We start from the raw sequence: 23,573 nt of genomic DNA on the forward strand, positions 1-23,573 counted from the left end.
ATCTCATGACAAGGGCACAGGGTCGCAATTTCCGCCAACTTATGATTACCGTAACCCTTCTGTAATGACCCTCTTACATCTCCTTTTCATTCCCCCTTTTTTTTCCCATTTAGCCCACTGACCTAATGAAAAAAATCAAATCATCTATGGACAACTTAAGGCAACATCCCTGCTCCTCCATAAATACAGTACAGTGAGTGGATGTTGCCATCCTAGGTCTGATAGTGTGTTAGTGGCAGGATCATTATGGGACAATAAAGAAAAAATATAAAGCTTGAAAAAAAACTAAATTAATGAAGCCACCACATCTAAGGACTCGTAGGCTGCAATATATCACATTTTTGTTCCTGGGTGCTCTAAAAAACTTTAGCTGATGTTGGGCTTTAGGATCTTCAACAGCTCTAGCAAGCACATCCTACAGGAAGAATGCACAAGGAATTTATGAAACAGCATTTATAGAAATGTCTTGGGATCCTATGGGAAGAAATGGAGTCCACACCTGGGCAATAGTCCAGCTTGGCTTCTGTACCTACATTTTAGAAGAGAATAAGTGATAGAAATATTAATACATATATATATTTGGTACATATTACAAGCTACATGTGCAGATGTGTATTTTAATACCGCTTGAAACATTTCCAACCAATCACATGTGGATTAACAAACAAATAAATATATTTATGTATGCACAAGGTATTCTAACAGGCCCATAAATAATAGCAGTCACATTAACAGAATAAAATATACATCTATATGCTGTAAGATGAAACTATAACGTAACACAAAACAGGAGCAAAGGCATGCATACTCTCAGCAGGGCCCAGATAAGTATTCTCAGTACAAGTTCTTACTATGCTGATAACAAAGTTTTATCTCTGGCCCACAGGGAGACATTTTTGCTCTACAGCCAGCTGTCCAGTCGCATACACAGCCACAGTCTCACATGCTGATACTTAATTACTACTACACACTGCTAAGAACATACCAGAAAGAAAGGTCATTTTGTATTGGTAGTTTTGGAAAGAGGCTGGTAAACCATGAAGCCGGAGATTATAGTGTCTATCTGAGCCTCAGCAGAAGCCAGGGGGTGGGAGGTGGTGTGAAGCTAATGGGACCAGAAATTCGGGTCATGTCCCATTGCAACACAGACCCACTTGCTGCAGGGACCAATATGAATGTGCTTTCCACTGAGTATGGCTGTTGTAGATGGAGCTAGTCTGCATTTAAGGTCTAGTTCACACAAATTAACTAGAGCTACACAGATCGCTTACGGCCATGTAAGGGCTGTATTTACCCACATAGGGATGTACAGGTGTTTCATGCATGCTCACTCTGGCACTCCCATTCATGTCAATTGGGATGCAGCGGCTGAGTCAGGGAAGGCTTGCCTATAGCACATACAATGTTTCCAGGTGTGCGCATACGCAATCCGGCAACTGGCTGGGCAGAGGTTCATACACGTGTGCATGCCCAGGCGCACGCCTGTCACCAATACAGGTGACAGACGAGCTATTTAAACAGGGCCGCAGCACTGGCTCATTGCTGTTTGCTCTACAGTGTTCTGTATTCTTCATTGCCTGTTCCTGTGCTTGACCTCTGATCCTGACCTGGCTTGCCACTGACCACACTTGTATGCTACATGCTCTGACCTCAGCTCGTCCCTGGAATCTGCTTCACCATTACAGACCTTGGCCGGTGACCTAACTACTCTTCTGCCTGCTGTTTATGCCTCATCTGACTGTCTATTACTGACCTGGCGTGCCTGACCCTGCATCCTGTTCATCCAGCCTGCTATAGCACCCCCCGTCCAGTATGCTCACATCTGGTCCCTGCTTGCTTGCCAAACATCTGCAGACTGTCGCTAGCCAACCAAGCACCCGCTAGTCTGCTACCAGCCAGCCCTTTGTCTGTTGCATCCGTCTGCTGTCAGCTGTCTTTTGGCTTCTTCCCAGTGAAGCATCGGCTACTACCAGCACAGGCTACTGGTCCATTACAGGCACTCATATCTCGCTGTGCTCCCGCAGCCACTGTTCCACTCCCAGTGGTTCCTGAACCAGAGCTGTAAGAGAGGCCTTCCTATTCATGTCAGGCTCAATAACCAGGTACATGACAGGCTGCCAGGGCACTGCTGATGCTCCCAATTTTGACATCCATGCGGGTGTGGGTGCACAGTCTCAAACACACACTTTCTTCTTCCGGAGCTGTGCACCTGCATACAAATTGTGAGCAAAAGCTGTGTCCATGCTGCCACTGTGGACCCCCCTGTAGTACGTCCATGTGAATGAGGCCTAAAGATCGATGCTACTACGCATATGAACTAGCAACACAGTGTTATTACCTTCCTGTCACTACTGCACATGTATCAGGTATTGCCACCATTTTGGCTTATCCCAAAGAGTCTACAGTACCCCAGAGCAAAGCTGCCATTTGGTGACATTGCCGCTGTCTGCTGTCACTAATACATTTTGGTTCCTACACGTCACATGATCTGTTGAAGAGGAACAAATAAGTTATTGGTTATAGGAGACTGCCTGTGGCAGGATAATCAGACACCAGAATATGACGCCCATTGTGAATTCAGTCTTGTCTGCAAAGGTGAACTTTCTTCCGTAAATTTATATTGACAACTTTCCTTGACCCAATATCTGTGAAAATTACGTGCATCACAACTTTGGCACAAATACATTTTATTTTTTGTTTTCCAGTTTGGATTGAATGCCTGTCTGGTTGACCTCTTACACCTGACCTCTGGCTTGTTAGTTGACTAATTTGTTCAACTTTTCTGATACTGTATTTTGTCCCTACCATGCTTAGTTTTACCCGATGATAGTTCACCTGCCAGTCTAGTTCTGACCCAGGACTGTTTGGATAGTCCTTTTCCTGCACCTGATTGGGGACTAGCACATTGTTCCTGCAATGTCATACCCCACAAATATTAAATAATTTTACTGACTAATGTACATTTCCTTTTTATAACTCAGAGTAAAACTAAATAAATAATTAGATGGTAGACTTTGCTTTCCTTTAAATACTATAGCAGTCTTAGCAGCTAAAATATATCTACAACTTTGAAACTTTTCTATACTGATTCTGAAAAGCACACAAACATGTAACTTGTTTATTTTTATCTCGCTTAAACAACTGTCCCTAATCTTTACTCATGGACATCAGTGCCTATGGAGGAGGGAACTGTGATCAGGAGGGTGGGGAGAGCTAAGGGTGGGGAGAGGATGCCCCTGTCTCAAGTTTGTGGTTTTACATCCTAATACAACCAGCAATAGCTGATATAGAACTATGTGCAAGAAACACTTGTACTGATATGTCCCTAACTTTGTCATGTTGGGTACAGAAAGGTAAGGAAAGAATCGATCAATGGAGGGGAAAGCTATGGATACTGAACTATAAATTTGACATATCTGGATGAACGGAAAGAAAGACTGATAGACGGTAAAAAAGGCAATTTTTTTAAGAAGAAAAGAATAAGAAGAATGTAATAGTAAATACAAAAAGGGATCAAGACACAGAAGAATGAAAGTCTGATACAAAGTCAAAAAAGGTCAATTATTAAAAAAAAAAACAAGAATAAGAAGAGGAGATGCAGACAATGAACATTGCATTTTATATTAACAAGGTAACAATTATACATGGCAATTCTACAAAGGAAACCTATTACAGTTTGTAAGCAGTATTTAACCAAGACAGCTGATCACCCTGTGCCTCTACCTACAAAGAAGGATACACTTCAGTGTGAATACGTCTGGATTCCGTCAATTTGGAATTGACCATTGCACCACCTAGGTAAGATAATTCTATGAAACAACTTTAAAGTTGACTGTACCCATGAGATGGGAGTTGGATATTCTGACCACTGAGCAATCGTCTTAATGACTTAGAACCTCCATGTGTTCACGTTAATGTACATGGAGGAGAGAGTTTGGACAGAACCACAGCCTTATGCCCCTTACACACGAGCGGATTTTCCGGTGGAAAAAACTTGGATGGTTTTTCAGACGGAATTCCGCTCAAGCTTAGCTTGCATACACACGGTCACACAAAAGTTCTCGGGACTTTCGACCGCCAAGAATGCGGTGACGTACAACACTACGACGAGCCAAGAAAATTAAGTTCAATGCTTCAGAGCATGCGCCAAATTGTTTATGAGCATGCATAGGAATTTTTGGGTGTTGGAATTGGTACAGACGATCGAAATTTCCGATCGGAACTTTTTACGACCGAAAAATTGAGAACCTGCTCTCAATCTTTTGCTGGCGGGAGTTCCGCCAGCAAAAGTCCGATGAAGCCTACACGCGGTCGGAATTTCCAACCAAAAGCTCACAGCGGACTTTTGCTGGCGGAATTTCTGATTGTGTGTACGGGGCATTAGTTAAAGTACATTTATACCTGTGGATTGCCATTCCTGGCTGCTGTATGAAAACACTAGCTGCCTGCATGTGTGTGCCTCTACTAATTCTCAAAGACTTGGATTATTTTAGCAATAGATTAAATTCAGAGTTATTAAGAATTATTAGGGATTCGTTTAGTAAAGGCAAATAAGCTGTTTTCTTTGCAAGGGAATTTTTCCTTAGCTAAGTGAATGAGTTTGCTAGGAATACCCAAGCGTGTGCAAGGAAAAAAAAAATAATTTCTTGCACACAACTGGATGTCAGAAGTCCGCAGAGCTTCACCTCATTCAATGAGCAGAGGTAAAGTTGCAAAGTGAAAATCCTTAATTGCTTTTAGTAAATCAACCATTTTAGCTTAATTCTTGTTTCAGATCAGCGGCAAATATATTAAGGCCAAAGTTTCAGCATAAGATCTCAGGCAACTAGTATACTCAAGAGGGATCAGCATTTTGACAGCCTACATAGTAATTTTCATGGCAGGTTTCCTATAAGGAAACAGTAGCCGGTGACCAAACAATACAACCATGATGATTGTTTGTTTCCTCAATTGGAAGTGTCTTCTAGTACCCAAAGATATGATCTTACCGCTATCTGGCTAAAATCAGCCAGATCTTGTGAGAATTATCTCCTGTCTGTGGAGATTTTAAATTACGCAGACTAGTATGGCAAAATACTTAATTTAGTCTATCTGTTAATCCAAGCTTAAACGTATCTAAACCCAAAAACAAAAATGTATTATATTGCCGCTTACCAATCCTTATATGTGGTGGTTGCCTTTGTCTTTTATTTATTTTAAATTTATTCTTAGTTGGTGATCTGGCCAGTAACACTCTGTCGTAAGCCTAGTACACGCGGGATGAATGCCGGGCAGCATCGGGCAGTTTAATAAAAACTGGCAGACATTTGGCCCGTGTGTATGGCATCCGGGGATGTCTTCTGGTCAAAGGGTCATGATGAAATAAGGTCTGCTGATCAGCTCCTGATCAGCGCTCACAGCTAATGGCTGAGAGCGCTACCTAGAGTGTTCTGGAAGGGGGCATAATAGAACAGCAGAGGAGATCGCCGTATTAACATCAGATTGTTAGTACGGCGGCTCCGACCTGAACTGTCTGTTTTTTTTTCAGTCAACCCAGCTAGTGGTGTGTACGAGGCTTTAGGCAAGGTTCACACTGGTGTGATACGGGAACCACAGTGATTCCTTTGCAGGTTTCCTCATCGCATCTGAATCGCAGGCAGTTCACACTGCTCTCTGTGAACCTCTGTTTGTGTCAATATAAAGTTATTGACACTCCCAAATGGGTTCGCAGAACACAGTGCGAACTGTGAAATTGGATGGAATCAGATCGCATTGGGTCTGAACACCCATGGAATCTGATTCCAGTGCGGACAAAAAAAGGGTCCTGCTCCTTTTTGGTGCGAATGTAATGTGATTTAAACCATACATGGCTAAATTCATAATGTGGGGTCTCTGTGACTCCTGATCACCGAGCTACAATCCTCAAAGTCGATCTTTTTTATTATTATTTTTGGGGGATTTTTTTTTTTTGGGGGGGATTTTTTTTTTTTTGGGGCAAATGGGCCTATCTTGAGAAAGAGGCCTGGAGCTGCAGCTCCAATAGCCCCTATGTTAATCCGGCCCTGCCTGTAAGTGGTAAATGGTTTGTCTCAACCCTCTAACTGCTAATTTATTAGGACAGCTCGGTCTGTTAAAGAAAGTTGAAAAAAACATACTTACTGGCCAAATCACCCAAGGGGAAAAAGAAAAAAAAAACAAAAAAGAAAATGAATTCAGCAATCACATTTAAAGTGGATCTAAAGACATTCTCTCCCCCCCCCCCCCATATTTACCTGAGCTTGATCTCGATCCAGCAGTGTACATGAGAGCAGCTGCTCCCTCCTCATTGGCTCAGAGACAACAGCGATTAGAGTCAAGAGCCATTAGCTCCTGCTGCTGTCAATTACAGTCAGTGAGAAGAAGAGGGGTACTGGGCTGAGCAGCGCTCTGTGTGTCTATGGACACAGAAAGCTGGCTCAGGAGCACAAAATTTCCCTGAAGCAAGTGGCTTGCTATGTTGGTCACTTAGCGGCCTTGTTAAAAGTACTAATTAACAGGTTAATGTTTGTGACCAGTCTCTTCCATTCCCGTTGCTAACAGTGTTAATAGGTGTACCTCTGGTTCCTGGAGATAGTTCTTAATTGTAATGTGTAACAATAATTCTTTAATTTACTTAAATAACTTTTGTGACCTTCATATGAAAAAATAAATCTTTGGAATAAAGCACACAGAGGCATAATGCATACTAGCATTAGGAGTAAACCTGTGCTGTGTTTGAAACAAGTTGAATTAACTAGAAGTTTAGGAAGGCAGTAACAGTTCTGAGCCCAGGGCAGCCATCAGAAAGTTGGGGCCCCTTATACATCTTTAGGCCTGAGCCCCTGGTGCCTGACCACCAACATTCCCCAGGGCCCGCCCACTGGCCATCCCACCAAATGTGCCCATAATATACACTGATTTGGGTTATTTTCACCAAAGAAATGCAGTAGTATACATTTTGGACTAAACTTTTGAAAGATTATTTATTTGCAAAATTTTATAACAAAAACTAAGAAAAACACATTTTTAATTTATAAAAATATTCGGTCTTTATTTTTTTATTATAGCAAGGTATAAAAACCGAGTGGTGATTAAATACCACTAAAATAAATTTGTATGAAAAAAAATTATAACAATGTCATATGAGTACAGTGTTGCATGACCGTGCAATTGTAATTTAAATTTAGATAGCGCTGAAAGATGAAATTTGGCCTGGGCAGGAAGGGGGTGAAAGAGTCCTGTATTGAAGTGGTTTATTTATAAGGAACATAACTATACACTCATATATACTGTACATATGTATATACCGTTCCATTGGGGAGGGAAGAGGGGATGAAATGGCCATGTGAAGGAAGGAGTGGGTGGAGTGAAATGTACATGTCCATTTTACCTCTCCTTCCTTTACATGCAGTGGGCATGTAATAGAGGGGGGAGGGGTAACATTTCCACCCTTCCTTTACATACCAATTTCATTCCCTCGACTTCTTTCTTTACATGCCCATTTCATTCCAAGCCACCTAAGAGATGGCCTAATCCAGCAGAGACATTCCCCATATATTCAGCAAAGAGACATTCCCATATAATTCAGCAAAGAAACAGCCCCAATCCAGCAAAGAGATAGCCCCATCTGGCAAAGAGATGACCCCCATATAGCAAAGAGACAGTCTCAACCAGCAAAGAGATATCCCTATCCAGCAAAGAGACCTCCCCATCCAGCAAAGAGACCTCCCCATCCAGCAAAGAGACCTCCCCATCCAGCAAAGAGATGTCCCCATACAGCAAAGAGACAGTCTCCATGCAGCAAAGAGACAGTCCCCATTCAGCATCCAATGCAGCAAAGAGACAGTCCCCATGCAGCAAAGAGATGGCCCAATAGAGAAAAGAGACAGTCCCCATGCAGCAAAGAGATGGCCCAATAGAGCAAAGAGACAGTCACAGACAGGCTGGCAGCACTGGAGGACCACATCCACACATGTAGCCCCTCAGCATCCCCGTAACCCCAGTCTGCAGGAATGTCTGCTCAGCATTATAGGAATTATGCAGCAGCAAGTACCTTCATTCAATGGCAGGCCGCCCATCCACAAAAGCTCCCGCAGACCCCCTTTCCTCTTCACTGCAAACGTGCCACCAACCAACTAAACTCAAAAACAGTCAGTGACTGATTGCTGTCCGTCCCCTGTGTACACACTACCCGCTCCATTCAACTTTGTCTTCTGGATTCAGTTTGAGTGTGCCGCACTCGTTCCCACTGGTCACGTGACAACCGATTCTCTGCCCACCCGTCGGCCAAGCAAAGGAAGCTGTAGGTCTCCCCTGAGCTATGTTCTCCGTGCTCCCTCTGGAAGAAAACAGCGTAGCGGCATGCTGCTAGTGCTGCCGGTCACTGGGGGGCAGCCGGGTGACGGGCCCCTCAAGACAGCAACCACAGAGGCAACAGAACATATTTATTTATTACAGGTACTTACAGCGCCTTGAATAAGTATTCATACCCCTGGAAGTTTTCCACATTTTGTCATGTTACAACCAAAAACTTAAATGTATTTTATTGGGACTTTATGTGATAGACCAACACAAAATGGCACATAATTGTGAAGTGGAAGGAAAATGATAAATGGTTTTCAATTTTTTTTTACAAATAAATATGTGAAAAGTGTGGGGGGAATTTGTATTCAATACTTTTTGGGTATTTCTCTATCAGCTTTGCACATCTTCTTTGCAAAATAGCTCAGGCTCTGTCAGATTGGATGGAGAGTGTCTGTGAACAGCAATTTTCAAATCCTGTAACAGATTCTCAATTTGATTTAGGTCTGGACTTCGACTGGGCAATTCTAACACATAAATATGCTGTGATCTAAACCACTCCATTGTAGCTCTGGCTCAAGTCTTTTGCAGACTCTAAAGCCCCGTACACACGAGAGGACTTATGTCCGACAGACTTCCAAAGGAGTTCCGCCGGAGTTCCGACTGAGTTCTGACAGACTTTTCGGCCGAACGGACTTGGCCACACACGATCACACTAAACTCCGACGGATTCGAACGTGATGACGTAAGACCCGACTCGAATAAGGAAGTTCATAGCCAGTAGCCAATAGCTGCCCTAGCGTCGGTTTTAGTCCGTCGGAGTAGCATACACACGAGCGGATTTTTCGAAGGGGACCGGGTCCGGCGGAGTTCCGTCGGGAAAATTTGAAGCATGCTTCATTTCTAAAGTCCGTCAGACTTTGGTGAATCAAAAGTCCGTTGCAGCCCACACACGATCAGATAGTCTGACGGACTCGGTCCTTCGGACTTTGGATGTTGAAAAGTCCGCTCGTGTGTACGCGGCATAATAGGTTTTCTTCTAATGCCGCGTACACACGATCAGACTTTCTGGCAGACTTGGCCCAGCGGACCGGAATCCTTCGGACAATTAGATCGTATGTGGGGGCTCCAGCGGACTTTTTTTCCCCCAAAAGTCCAGCGGACCTAGAAATAAAACAGGTTTCAAATCTATCCCACGGACTAAAAAGCGTGAAAAGTGTTCATCTGTGTGCTAGTCCGACGGACCAAATACGACGCAAGGGTATCTATTGGCTACTAGCTATTAAACTTCCTTGTTTAGTCCCGTTTAAGTCATCACGTTGAAAACAATCTGACTTTCGAATGGACTTAGTCCGCTCGCATGTGGCCAAGTCCGTTTTGTTCAGAAAGTCCGTCGGACTTCCGCCAAAAGTCCCTCGGGAAGACCGTCGGACCTAGTCCATGGAAAATATCAGTCGCGTGTACGCGGCATAAGATTGCCCTGTATTTGGCTCCATCCATTTGCCGATCAACTCTTACCAGCTTCCCTGTCCCTGCTGAAGAAAAGCATCCCACAACACGTGCTGCCACCACCATGTTTCATGGTGAGGGTAGTGTGTTCAGAGTGATGTGCAATGTTAGTTTTCCGCCACACATAGTGTTTTGCTTTTAGGCCAAAAAGTTAAATTTTGGTCTCGTCTGACCGGAGCACCTTCTTCCACATGTTTGCTGTGTCCCCCACATGGCCCCTCGCAAACTGCAAAAGGCTCTCTTTCAACAATGACTTTCTTCTTGCCACTCTTCCATAAAGGCCATATTTGTGGAGTGTACGACTAATAGTTGTCCTGTGGACGGATTCTCCAATCTGAGCTGCGGATCTCTGCAGCTCCTCTAGCGTTACCATGGGCCTCTTGGCTGCTTCTCTGATTAATGCTCTCCTTGCCCGGCCTGTCAGTTTTGGTGGACAGCCATGTCTTGGTAGGTATGCTTTTGTGCCATACTCTTTCCATTTTTGGATGATGGACTGAACCGTGCTGCGTGTTCAAAGCTTAGGATATTTTTTTATAACCTAACCCTGCTTTAAATTTCTCCACAACTTTATCCCTGGCCTGTCTGGTGTGTTCCCTGACCTTCATGATGCTGTTTGTTCATTGAGGTTCTCTAACAAACTTCACAGAACAGCTGTATTTACATGAGATTAAATTACACACAGTTGGACTATTTACCAATTAGGAGATTTCTTAGGCAATTGGTTCCACTGGATTTATCAGAGTAAAGGGGGCTGAATATAAATTCATACCACACTGTTGAGATATTTATATAAAAAAAAAAAAAATTAAAACCATTTATAATTTTCCTTCCACTTCACAATTATGTGTCACTTTGTGTTGGTCTATAACATAAAATCCCAATAAAATACATTTACATTTTTGGTTGTAACATGAACAAAATGTGGAAAATGTGGAAAAGGGGTATGAATATTTTTTTCAAAGCACTGTATATAGCGCCGTCAATTTACGCAGCGCTTTACACATCTATATCGTAAATTCACATCAGTCCCTGCCCTCAAGGAGCTTACAGTCTAAGGTCCCTAGCTCACATTCATACATACTAGGGCCAATTTAGACAGGATCCAATTCGCCTTCCAGCATCCAAAATGGTCATACTGTAGATGGATGCTTCAGCAAGAATGATGTGCCCATCCTTAAATGAACCCACACTTTGCTGGGGTCTGCAGTTATCAACTTTCCAACAACTGATATCTTTAAAAGAAGGCCTCTGCTTTTCCTTCACTACAGGTTTCCTTGAATATTCTTAGAGCATGTCATACATATTTTTGTATTATGTAATTGAATCATAGCATACATTTATTTATCATCTATAGAAATGAAAATTAAGCAATCTTTATAGTTTGCATTTAATACAAATCAATAGGGCATGTGTTTACATTGCCAAGTCACATTATTTCGAGTAAAAAAATTGTCTTTCACAACTTCCAGCCTAAGCAGTCCAGGTATTTTGTCAACAATCCTTACTGTTGTGTACATATTGTTTTTCATCAGCAGTGAGTTAAATCAAACAGGCTGCCCCGTGTAACAGATAATTTCAAAGTATATAAATGTTTTTTTTAAATGAATTTTATGTTGATAAAATGTATAATAACACTAAGTGGATTTATCACACATATACTAAAAAATTGCTAAGAAGAGTTACTGTACATTTCCTATTTGTATCCTAGTGAACTAGGTAGCGATAAGCACCCCCAAACACACACACACACACACACACACACACACACACATACACAGCTATAATTTCCTTTTCTTAAGAACGTGTACAAATACAGTATCATTAGCCAAGTCCTCTGTGTCACAATGTTCTGAGCCAGTTATGCAATAACTGAAAAACCTGCATTGCCACTACTGGGCACATCTGTTTAGGCTTTTGTGCTTAGTTAATAAATGAAACAGTGTTGTGCGGTAATTCATAGAAGCCAATAGGAAATCCAATTTCAGCAATATAAAATAACGTGACTGCTAAGAACTGATTTCTCAGTTTAGATTATGTTACTGAACACATTAGTCTTTGCACTTAAAGTGTTACTAAACCCAGGACCCTGCATTCGCTTTATCTGGTCATTCACAGTACACAGAACATGGAAATGCAATTATTTTAGTAAATATAAACTGCTAAATACCTTTTCTCATTGACGCTATATAGCAGTCTTGTGACATCTGGTTAAAGCTTGTGGGAGGAGTTTTCATTCTACGCTGACTGTCCATTGAGGCTGCAGGACCCCTGACCCTCTGTCTGGAGAGTGCTAATTGGCCCTGTGCTGATCAAATGCACTCTCTAGCAATACACACCAAACTGAGCATATGCAGAGTGACTCCAAAGGCTCTGTTCTATCAGGATATGTATTATGGACAGTGGAAAAAGGGAAGGATCAGAGAAGACAGGATCAGGCAGCCTTTTTAGACGATGCAGATGATTAACCATTTAGGTTACACAGTGAGTATAACAAGCATGCTTTACTGCATATACAGACTGTGTTTACTGTTGTGGGTATAGTAACACTTTAAATATCAAACAACACCAAATGTCCCAATATAACATACCAGTTCCAGGTGAAACTGGGTATGAATTTGTGTAGTTGCATTGATTCACCTTGGACCAATATAAGTATGCTCATTTCATACTTGAGCAATTCCTGTGAAAGTTGCAAATCACTGTAGTAGTAGCCGCCACTACAGTGATAGCAGCAGTCTTCTGGTTTCAGTGCCAAGAAGCTGCCCTTCTCTATAATAACCACAAGGGATTTCTCACTCAGCACTGCCACCATGCACAGAATAGTAATATACATAAATGTACGTGACTTAGCGCATAACCTTTGTGATCTGTTTACCACACAAAATATAACGATAATAATTTACCATATGTGCATCAAAAAAACATTAATTTGGACGTGCTCAATAAATAAAGTGCATTAACAATAAAGTGCATCAAATAGTCCAATATATAAAGTGCACTCCTACTGTTAATGAAAATGCATCCATTATAGTCCAGTGGTAAGGTGAGTTCATAAAGTGCACTCCACTGCAGGCAAAGATAAAGTGATGACAAATAAATATGTGCAAAATGCAAATCTTATAAAGTGCAAACAAATTCTGTGCCAAAAAATCAAAAATCTTGTGTCAATTCACTCCCAATTGCAGTGATTCGGGGTGCGTTGTGAATCCAATAAAGTGCTCTCAGTGCCTTTACCTCATGGGTTTGGGAAAAGCACTCTAATAGATTACACCGATCCTGTCCCCACTTCCGTATATGTAGGTCAATCAATTCGGCAATAAAGGTTAGGTATGGGAGATGAATATCAGCTTAGGCTCCATAGTATCCACATGTAAAATAAATGGGTCCCCAATAGTGCATTACCCAAATAACATAAATTTTATTTATAAAAATGGCTGCTTACATGTAAGTAGCTAAAAATAGGCCAAACTCAGAGTACATCGACGTTCCACGCCACTTCTTACGTTAGTTCCGGCCCGTTGTAAAGACTTCCGGCTCGTGGTGTTTACTTCCGGTTTTACGTCCTACATGTTACGCCACGCCGCACACCTCGTGACTTCATCAGGAAACTGGATTGGATGTTACACACATCCATTTATATCCAGTATACAGGAAGTGGTAAAAATGCCATTTTGTTGTAGACCAAAGAGCCCAATCTACGAAAATCGGTGATTGCTAAGGATAGACTGTATAATCCTTCAAATTAGATAATATGCCTCCCTTTCTGATTCAAAAAACTTTATTGGGAAAATATAATTAAAAAATGCACAGAATGTCTTCTAATTTTTTTTTTCAATTAATACAAGGCATTCTCTAATTGGGCAAGTTGGAAAGGATCTCCACCTTGTCCAATTAGAGAACACCTTTTGTGGCTCTGAACTTGGAAGATTTCTATCACTGTAGCAATGACAACTACTAAAGTGAATTGCAGCTTTCACAGGAATCCCTCAAGTATGTGATATCTATACTTACATTAGTCCAAGCTGGACCAATGTAACTATGCAAAAAAAATCCAAAGTTTTAAAGCATATCTAAACCCCTTAAAAATATGATGTATTGCAATTTACCAGTCTTTAAATGTGGTGGCTGCATTCGTTTTCTTTAACCGCTTGCCAACCAGCCGCCGCCATTATACTGCGGCAGGTCGGCACATTCTCACGAACCGTCATAGCTGTACGTCACCTCTTTAAGCAGGGATAGCACTGCGGGGGTGTTGATGCCTGTGGCTGGCGGACGCGATGACCACCGGCCACGAGCGATCGCGGCCACAAGAGCCAAAAACAGGGACAAGTGTGTGTAAACACACAAATCCCTGTTCTGTGAGGAGAGGAGAGACAGATTGTGTGTTCCTACTAGCTAGGAACAACATTCTGCCATCTCCTCTAGTCAGTCCCATCCCCCTACAGTTAGAACACACACGAGGGAACACAGTTAACCCCTTGATTGCCCCCTAGTGTTAACCCCTTCCCCGACAGTGACATTTCACAGTAATCAGTGCATTTTTATAGCACTGATCGCTGTATAATTGTCAATGGTCCCAAAAATGCGTCAAAAGCATCCGATCTGTCCACCATAATATCACAGTCCCGATAAAAATCGCTGATTATAATAATAATAAAAATGCCATAAATCTTTTCCCTATTTTGTAGACGCTATAACTATTGAACAAACTAATCAATATAGGTTTATCGCGATTTTTATTACCAAAAATATGTAGCATACATATCGGCCTAAACTGAGGAAAAAAATTAGCTTTTTTTAAAAAAGAATTGGAGATATTTATTATAGCAAAAAGTTCAAAATATTGTGTTTTGTTCAAAATGTCACTCTTTTTGTTTATAGTGCAAAAAAAGAGATGATCAAATACTACCAAAAGAAAGCTCTATTTGTAGGAAAAAGAAGACATACATTTTGTTTGGGTACAGCATTGCACGACTGCGCAATTGTCAGTTAAAGCGACGCAGTGCCGTATCGCACAAAATGGCCTGGTCATCGAGCAGCCAAATCTTCTGGGGCTGAAGTGGTTAAAGAGGAATTCTTTAAAGCCCTTCCTCCCCTTCTTGGGTGAAAGAAATAAAATGCCCTTGAAGACTCCTGGGATGTATGACATCATTTTAGCCCAATCCAGAAACCAGGAAGCGACTGAAGAAAATAAACATATTATGCCTTGCTATCTATACACTAATGCTAGCAGCATAAGGATTAAATACAGTTAAAAGAGAAGTATAGCCAATGCTATTTTGCCTGTACTTCTCCTATGGATCACAGGAGTGCAGTTCATTCTGCACTCCTGTGACCTGTTTTCAGCCTACAGCAGGCTAGTCCACTGTCGGCTGACATCACAGACCCAGTCCAGGCTCTGAAACAATCCCAACCAAATGGTCTGGATCCACCCAGAAGCCTGGACCAGCAGCTGGTTCAGCCTCTTAGCAAACTATTTCCTTCACTAACACTTGCACCCACTGTACAAACTGTATGTAGCATTAGCAGCAGAGTATACAGAGCTGTGTTCCAGCAGTGGTACGGCAACTTTCCGCTCTGTTCCTTGAACAAAATTAAGTCAGACTCTTAACTGCTCATAATGGGTATATATCCATGAGCGCAGTCTCAGAAGCCCTCCTGGTGTTAGTCACCCAATACAGCCGGATTTGTTCACACACCGAAATCCCATCAGAATAGCTTGTATACAGATGGTCACCAATATCCTGGGATAGGGAAATAAACAAAGGACATATAGTGCTCTCTGCTAACAAGCATAAATCTGCTAATCAGAGACATAGCTAGAATCTTCAGGGCCCCGGTGCAAGAAACCATGAAGGGCCCCCACCAGGGGTGTTGCTAGGTCTACAAAAGATCTATATATATATATATACCGTATATACTCGAGTATAAGCCGAGATTTTCAGCCTCTTTTTTGAGGCTGAAAGTGCCCCCCTCGGCTTATACTCGAGTCATCGCCGTCTGACTGCTCGATCAGCGTATCGAGCAGACAGACGGCGGACATACTACAATTTGAAAGCCGCGCCTCCTTCTCCGCCTCCGCCTGTGATAGGCGGAACACTGAATTTCCCAGCAGCCTGTGTTCCGCCTATCACGGACATCGTCTCATCCTCGTCCGTAGTACGAGGATGAGACGATATCGGTGATAGGCGGAACACAGGCTGCTGGGAAATTCAGTGTTCCGCCTATCACAGGCGGAGGCGGAGGCGGGGCTTTTGAATTTTAGAATGGCCGCCGAGGCGATCCTGGCAAGGCACGGGACGGAGGCAAGGCAAGGCACGGCACGGGACGGGACGGAGGCAAGGCACGACACGACACGGGACGGAGGCAAGGAGGCAAGGCACGGCACGGGACGGAGGCAAGGAGGCAAGGCACGGCACGGGACGGAGGCAAGGAGGCAAGGCACAGGACGGAGGCTCGGGACACAGGTAGGCTGGACACACACACACACACACACACACACACACACACACACACACACACGGACACACACACATGGACACACACACACAGGGATGGATGGATGGAGACACACACACACAGGGATGGATGGATGGATGGAGACACACACACACAGGGATGGATGGAGACACACACACACAGGGATGGATGGATGGAGACACACACACACAGGGATGGATGGACACACACACACACAGGGATGGATGGATGGATGGACACACACACACACAGGGATGGATGGATGGATGGACACACACACACACAGGGATGGACGGACACACAGGGACGGACACACACACAGGGATGGACAGGCATATCTCACCCTCGGCTTATACACGAGTCAATAAGTTTGCCAGTTTTTTTGGGGGTAAATTGGGGGCCTCGGCTTATATTCGGGTCGGCCTATACTCGAGTATATACGGTATATATATATATATATATATATTACATTAGAGAACCCTTACATCAGGGTCCCCAGAGAGCCCCCACTTACATCAGGGTCCCCAGAGAGTCCCCACTTACATCAGGGTCCCCAGAGCTCCACTCTTACATCAGGGTCCCCAGAGTTCCCCTCTTACATCAGGGTCCCCAGAGAGCCCCCCTTACATCAGGGTCCCCAGAGAGTCCATCCCTCTTACATCAGGGTCTGCAGAGGGCCCCCCTCTTACATCAGGGCCTGCAGAGGGCCCCTCTCTTACATCAGGGTCCCCAGAGCCCCCCTCATTACATCAAAATCCCCAGAGAGCCCCCCCCCTTACATCAGGGTCTCCATGTACCTGGCTGGTCTCCGCTGTTTGTGCATCTCCAACCCCAAAGCACATCTCTGTACCTCCCATCTGGAGGGAGGTGGAAGGCTGCGATTGGCAGCTCTATGGTGCTCGCGGGCGGTGGGATCTCCCTGAGGCTAGTAGTTCTCTTCCTGAGTGTATACAGTGGAGAGGGGAGGGGCCTCTGACCCGGGCATGTATCAGCAACAGCGTACAAGCAGTGACTCACTTGTACACTGAAGAGTGAAACTGATACATACCCAGGTCAGAGGCCCCTCCCCTCTCCACTGTATACACTTGGGAAGAGAACTACTAGCCCCAGGGAGAGCCCGTGGCCACCATAGAGCTGCCGATCTCCCCCTCCCACCTCCCCCACACTGCATACTAAACTGACAATAAGAGGTGCAGGGCGAGATACCAGGTCTTGGAAGCCCCCACAGCGGCAGAACGCCAGGGCCCAGTCGCAGGTGTGACTGCTGTGACCCTGATAGTTTTGCCACTGCTGCTAAGAAAGATAAAAGAAATACACTTACAAAACAGGCACTTCTACTAAGTGCCAGCATATGATCGCTTGTACATAACATCACAAGGAGATGGCCGTGGGTATGCAAGCTATTCTGATAGCTTGCGGATATATACCCATTATGGGAAGCCATATCCCCAACTTTTTGAGCTGGGAATGGAACGAGGGACACCTATTAGAAAAAGTATGTAGGCATAGGACACACCCCCACCACACCTCCTTAAAGGCGAATTATACAAGAAAAATGATTAGTTAAGGCCATAAGTGCTTTTTTTTGTACCACTACTATTCTTTTTTCATTTTTTTATTTATTTATTTACAAAGGCAGCAAGTTAGAAATTGAATGAAAGATTTAGCACTGGGAAACACTTTTTGAAAGATAAAAAGTGCATTTTATATACAACTATATAAATCAGACCAAAATGAGGGACAAATGAGGTGGAAAGAAGGACAGAGGGACATCCAAATCAGGCACAGTTCCTCAAAATCAGGGACAGTTGGGAGCTATGGGAAAGTCTATGTGACCCTTTGTTATTTCAGGAGTCCTGCTGTTGAGGTGAGAGGCTAATGCCCCGTACACACGACCAGACTTTTCAACATCAAAAGTCTGACGGAATGATTCCGGCAGACTATTCGAACGTGTGTGGGCTGCAGCGGACTTTTGATTTGCAAAAGTCTGACAGACTTTAGAAATGGAACATGTTTCAAATTTTTCCGACAGAACTCTGGCGGACCCAGAAATCCGCTCGTGTGTGTGCTAGTCTGACGGACTAAAACCGACGCTAGGGCAGCTATTGGCTACTGGCTATGAACTTCCTTATTCTAGTCCAGTCATACATCATCACGTTCAAATCCGTCGGACTTTGGTGTGATTGTGTGTGGCCAAGTCCGTTCATTCAGAAAGTCCGTCAGAACTCTGTCAGAACTCCGTCAGAACTCCGTCGAAAGTCTGCCGGACTTAAAGAGGGATTCCACAAAAAAAAAAATATTAAAAGCCAGCAGCTATAAATACTACAGCTGCTGACTTTTAATAAATGGACACTCACCTGTCCCCGGTTCCAGCGATGCCGGCAGCCGAGGCCGATCGATCGCTCGGCTCTCGGCTGCTGCCGCCACCATTCTAGGTGAGGGAATCGGGAAGTGAAGCGAATCGGCTTCACTTCCCGGTTCCCTACTGCGCATGCGCGAGTCGCGCCGCACAGTAGGAAATCTCCGCGCTGTCACTGGGACCCGTGTGTGTCCCAGCAGACAGCGCGGCAGGGCAGGAAATGGCGTAGACTCCCACGGGAGTCTATGCCCGGAAGTGGGTGTAAATACCTGTCTTTGACAGGTATCTCCACCCCCCTCCCCCCTGAAAGGTGTCAATTGTGACACCGGAGGGGAGGAGGGATCCGATCAGCGGAGGTTCCACTTTAGGGTGGAATCCCGCTTTAAGTCCTGTCGTGTGTACGCGGCATTAGAGTGTCTATGACATGGAGTCCATTCTCTTAAAGGCACATCCTCACTTTATTTGGAATATTTTCTTAATAGCGCTGCACTATTTTGCACTTTATTAATCTGGGGTGTTGTAAAATAACCCGGAGTGACCAGCTGCTGTTATCATTTTTGCTCCATAAATTTTGCGCTGGTTTTTTTAATTATTGTGATTTTCATTACTGCTCAGCCATACACAGGACACTTTGTATTTTATGAATAAATACAAGGCCCTCTGTGAATAGCTAAGCAGTGCTCAGCCCATTTTTGTTGCGGGAATGGGACAGGACGTCCTTGTACCACTGCCAGAACACAGTGCTGTATACTGTATATAGCTGATACTACATACAGTTTATACAGTAATCCCAATGTGCAGGTGTATTGGTAAAGGAAATAGGTTCTTTGGACCAGTTTGTTCCAAACAAACTATTTAAAGTTGAATACAACTTAGAATTCATCTTTAAGGCATTGCTTGCATGTGTCTCATTTACTTTTTAATGATGGGTGTGAGGGCCAGGATGACCTATACTGCACTGAGGCAAATGTTTCCTTCTGTTGTTTCAGTTTATACTTTAATATAATATTTATTTCAGATGAAGTAAATTCTGTGAAAAAAACTTATCATTTAGGCTTGGTTCACACAGGGGCAACCCGACTTACAATGTGACTTTGCATGGCGATTTGGAGGCGACTTCAGAACGACTTTAAGTAACTTACAATGTGACTTAAAGTTGCCTCCAGGACAGGTGTTTTTGGCTGTGGCCAATCAGAGAATAATCAGCTCTCTGGGAGGGAGGGATTTGTCTGGGTAAACTAATTTATTTTCCTGTAGTCGCTTCAATGTAGGTGGAAATCCAACTTGGAGGCGACTTCTATTGAATTCTATGGGTACAAGTCGCCTAGAAGTCGCCTTGAAGTAGTACAGGAACCTTTTCTGAAGTTTGAGCGACTTCAGTAGTGTACATTAAGACGGCTCTCATTAACTAGAATGGAATTTCTGATGTCAAGCGACTTGGGGCAACTTGAGGTCTGACAAGTCGGATCCCAAGTCATGGCAGTGTGAACTGAGCCTAATAGGGGTGAGAACATTTTGGAGTGTGAAAAAGTGAGGACAAACAATTATTACTTGTAAGGGCTAATATTTCCACATGCAGAAAATGTGGTAAACTGACAATTCAGGAGCACGTGGAACTGACAATACATAAAGCAATGTGGTAACCTGACCTCACCAACAGTTTACAAGCTTGAAGCCAGTAGCTAAACTTATAGTAATTTTACTAAGCATTTACAGCCTGTTTATCACTAGCTTAGCCGTAGTTTCTCCTTCATCAATGAAACGTCCATGTGTAAATAATTCTGTTCTTGAAGTAATACAATGGGAAAATGTAAGGCTAAGGACAGGAGGGGTTAAACAGATAAGAGCATATACCAGACTGAGAACATGATAAAGACCAAAACCAAATGATACCATGGGCATGGGCATGAGATAGGAAATAGCAAGCAGGGCATGTACTCAGGACACTGGAATAAAAGTGTAGGAGCTACGAGCACAAGTCAAAAGCTGGTCAAGGGTCAGATGAGAATATTGTAGAACAAGGAAAATGGACACACATTTAAACAGTTAGCAGAAGTGTAGAAAATCTGGATATGTAGAAATATTGCTGCCAATCACTGAGGGATAGGCAGGAGGCAGCAAACAGTTGGAGGAAAGACAAGAGAGGTATGTGCAGTAAAGACAGTACACCAAACAAGCAAAGTATATTGCTTCCATTCCTTAGGTTTGTTCTTTCTTTAGCAATGAACAGAATTTTACGATTGCATTTTTGTGATATTTTTGTTAGTTATGTTGATCATAATGAAGTAAGTATTTCTGTGCAAATTAGAATTCATCGCTAGTATAGCTAGAAGTTGTTAGTCACATTAAATTGGCCTTGTTCTTTAACCCCTTCATGACGAACGGTGAAACAAAACCTAAACATTGTTTTACAACCTTGACAGGTTTTAGTAAAACTGTACATGCAGTATCGTCACACCTGCTTAGTGTATCTAGATGACGTATGCCTTGTTTTTATCTGGACAAATTGGGCCTTCATTTGATGGTAAAGTAAAAATAAACATGTTTTTCATTTTAAATCCCAGCATGCATCCAATAGATTAACTTTATTGATTATACCATCAGCAATAGTTCTTTACTACTGGTCCCATTGAGCCATCAGCAATAGTTCTTTACTACTGGTCCCATTGAGCACTGCATTTTTGTTTATTTTAGCTGTCTACTTTTCTTCCAGAAGTTTGCAGCCGTACTGGTGTCCAGCTATAATTGTTATGACATGACATAAGTTCCCAATGACTGCCAGTTTTAGCACTTTAGAACTCTTTTTTGTTTTCTGTAAAGTAAATCTCCTGATTTTCTTTTATTATCCAAGGAAAATTGTCACAAAATAGTAACAAAATATATATCTTTTTCAAATTTAGCTGTATATATCTTGCTATTATGATAACCTAAAATAAATTCTTCTACTCCTGACCGTCGCAGCAATACCACGTGTGTATGTTATTTGTTGTTTGTACCAGTAGCAGGGTCTAGAAATAATAGCGTGCATTTTTCTTTTTTTAATCGTACATGAAACATACTGACACTGTCACTAATTTAAAAAAGCTTTTTATTTTTTTTAATTGTTTTTTACTCCTACCAAAAATAAAGTGAGCAAAAACGTGGCAACCACCCCAGCCTATACCTGGCCTTTGCAGAAATGTACACATGGAAGAGCAATGCACATCACAGACAAGCAAAAGATTTCCCAGCACACATTTACCAGCCAGCCTGCAAAACAATCAAATTGAACCTGTTTAACAGTTTATGTTAAAAACAGAGGATCCATTTGGTTGTTTTACAGGCTGGCTAGTAAGTGTGCTGGGAAATATTTTGTCTGACCCTGACCTTTGACCTGACCGTTTGTTTTTGTCTACATTTTTCTCCCCTAGCAAGGAGAGAAAAAAAACACAGGGGATGGGCTGCACAATGACAGTGACAGAATATACTCTGTTAATTCCAGTAATATTGCAATTGCTTTGGTATCTAGTAAACTGGTCAGTCTGAAACTAGAAAAGGAAATGGAGCAATTAACCACAGAAATGTAGTGTCTATTGAAAAGCAGTATAGTAGTAAGATGAAGTACAAACGGCACCAGAGAGGTCACTTTTGAAACCGCAGACTTCAAACTTGTTCAAAGAGGCAGAGTTAAAAAAACAATGCTGCTGTGCATGGTGTCGTAACCCACAGTATCTACCAAACTAACCTTAGTTATGTCCAGTGACCAGGAACAAGTGATTAGTCCATAGAGTTTAAAAACTGCTATTCTCCATACAGGTTCCAGGTCATTGACTCACTAGGCAGTGAAGCCATGCTCAGGATTACTGTTCCATAGATAACCCCTCCCCACCCCCACTGTAAATTAGCTTCTTACTAGCAAGTTTTACAGGATGTTTATAAAAATGCGCTTTCCAAAACTGCAACACCCTTTGGAGATCACTGTAATCCCCTGGGAAGGGGAGAAGATCACCCGCTAGCTGTAATAAGAGATCGGGGGGAGTGGGGGCCGGTGCATCTGTAACATGTTACATGTTACACCCTGAACACTTATTCTTTAACTGATGTGTTTTATGTGTTGAGCTTTTTCGTGAAACTCCCCTCTGTTTCAGGGAGGCACCTTTCTCTTGCAATATCCTATGAAGTCACACTTGCATGCAAGGACTAGAGCTGTGTCTCCTTACACCATGGGTGTTCAACTTATGGCCCTCCAGCTGTCACTAAACTACAAGTCCCACCATGCCTCTGCCTTTGGGGAGTCATGCTTGTACTATCAGCCTTGCAATGCCTCATGGGACTTGTAGTTCTGCAACAGCTGGAGGGCCATAGGTTGAGCACCCATGCCCTACACTGTGTGCATCAACATAAACACACTGTGCCATAGTCAAGGAAAGCAAGGCACTCCTCCCTTCTTCTAGCTAACAGACTGATTGGAGGTGGCACTGTCCAGTCTTGACTGGAAATTCAGGGAAGCAGCACTGGGAAAGCAGGAGCCAGCAGTATTTAAAGTTAGAAATTTTAAGTGCTGGGGTGAGAATAGTAACAAATAATTTACTAGGTAATGTTTATTTTATTGTGCTCAATGTTTTAAGCTAAAAAACACCAGAGTTTAATACAAATTCAACCAAACATTTAGATCTGGATTTTTGTGTACCCTAATGTGGTGGTAAAGGCTTTAATGCATTTCCTGCAATAAAGTAAAAAACCTTCTGTGTGTAGCTCCCCCCACCCCCCTAAAAAAAAATATTATCTGAGCCTGATCTCCATCCAGTGCCTGATAGCAGGGGCACTGCTCTGCCTCCTCACTGGACTCAGTGAGAGCAGCAGGAGCCATTGGCTCCTGCTTCTGTCAATCAAATCCAGTGATGAGGGTGTGGGGGTGGGGTCGAGCCATGCTGTGTGTTAATAAACT

The 23,573-nt window shown here is 43.0% G+C and overlaps 1 protein-coding gene across 2 annotated transcripts in view; it reads left to right on the forward strand.

The window, feature by feature from the left end:
* Nucleotides 1-3,247: 3,247 nt before the first annotated feature.
* The window catches only part of NFE2 (nuclear factor, erythroid 2), a 64,409-nt gene continuing 44,083 nt past the window's right edge, over nucleotides 3,248-23,573 (forward strand). For both annotated transcript variants that reach the window (XM_077483792.1, XM_077483790.1), the window contains exon 1: nucleotides 3,248-3,798. The gene's annotated coding sequence lies outside the window, so the exon portion shown is untranslated. The remainder of the gene's footprint in view (nucleotides 3,799-23,573) is intronic.

Source organism: Lithobates pipiens, unplaced genomic scaffold, assembly GCF_037356315.1.
Source record: "Lithobates pipiens isolate NorthernLeopardFrog02 unplaced genomic scaffold, aLitPip1_a1.2 Scaffold_16, whole genome shotgun sequence".
NCBI classification, from domain to species: Eukaryota; Metazoa; Chordata; class Amphibia; order Anura; family Ranidae; genus Lithobates; species Lithobates pipiens.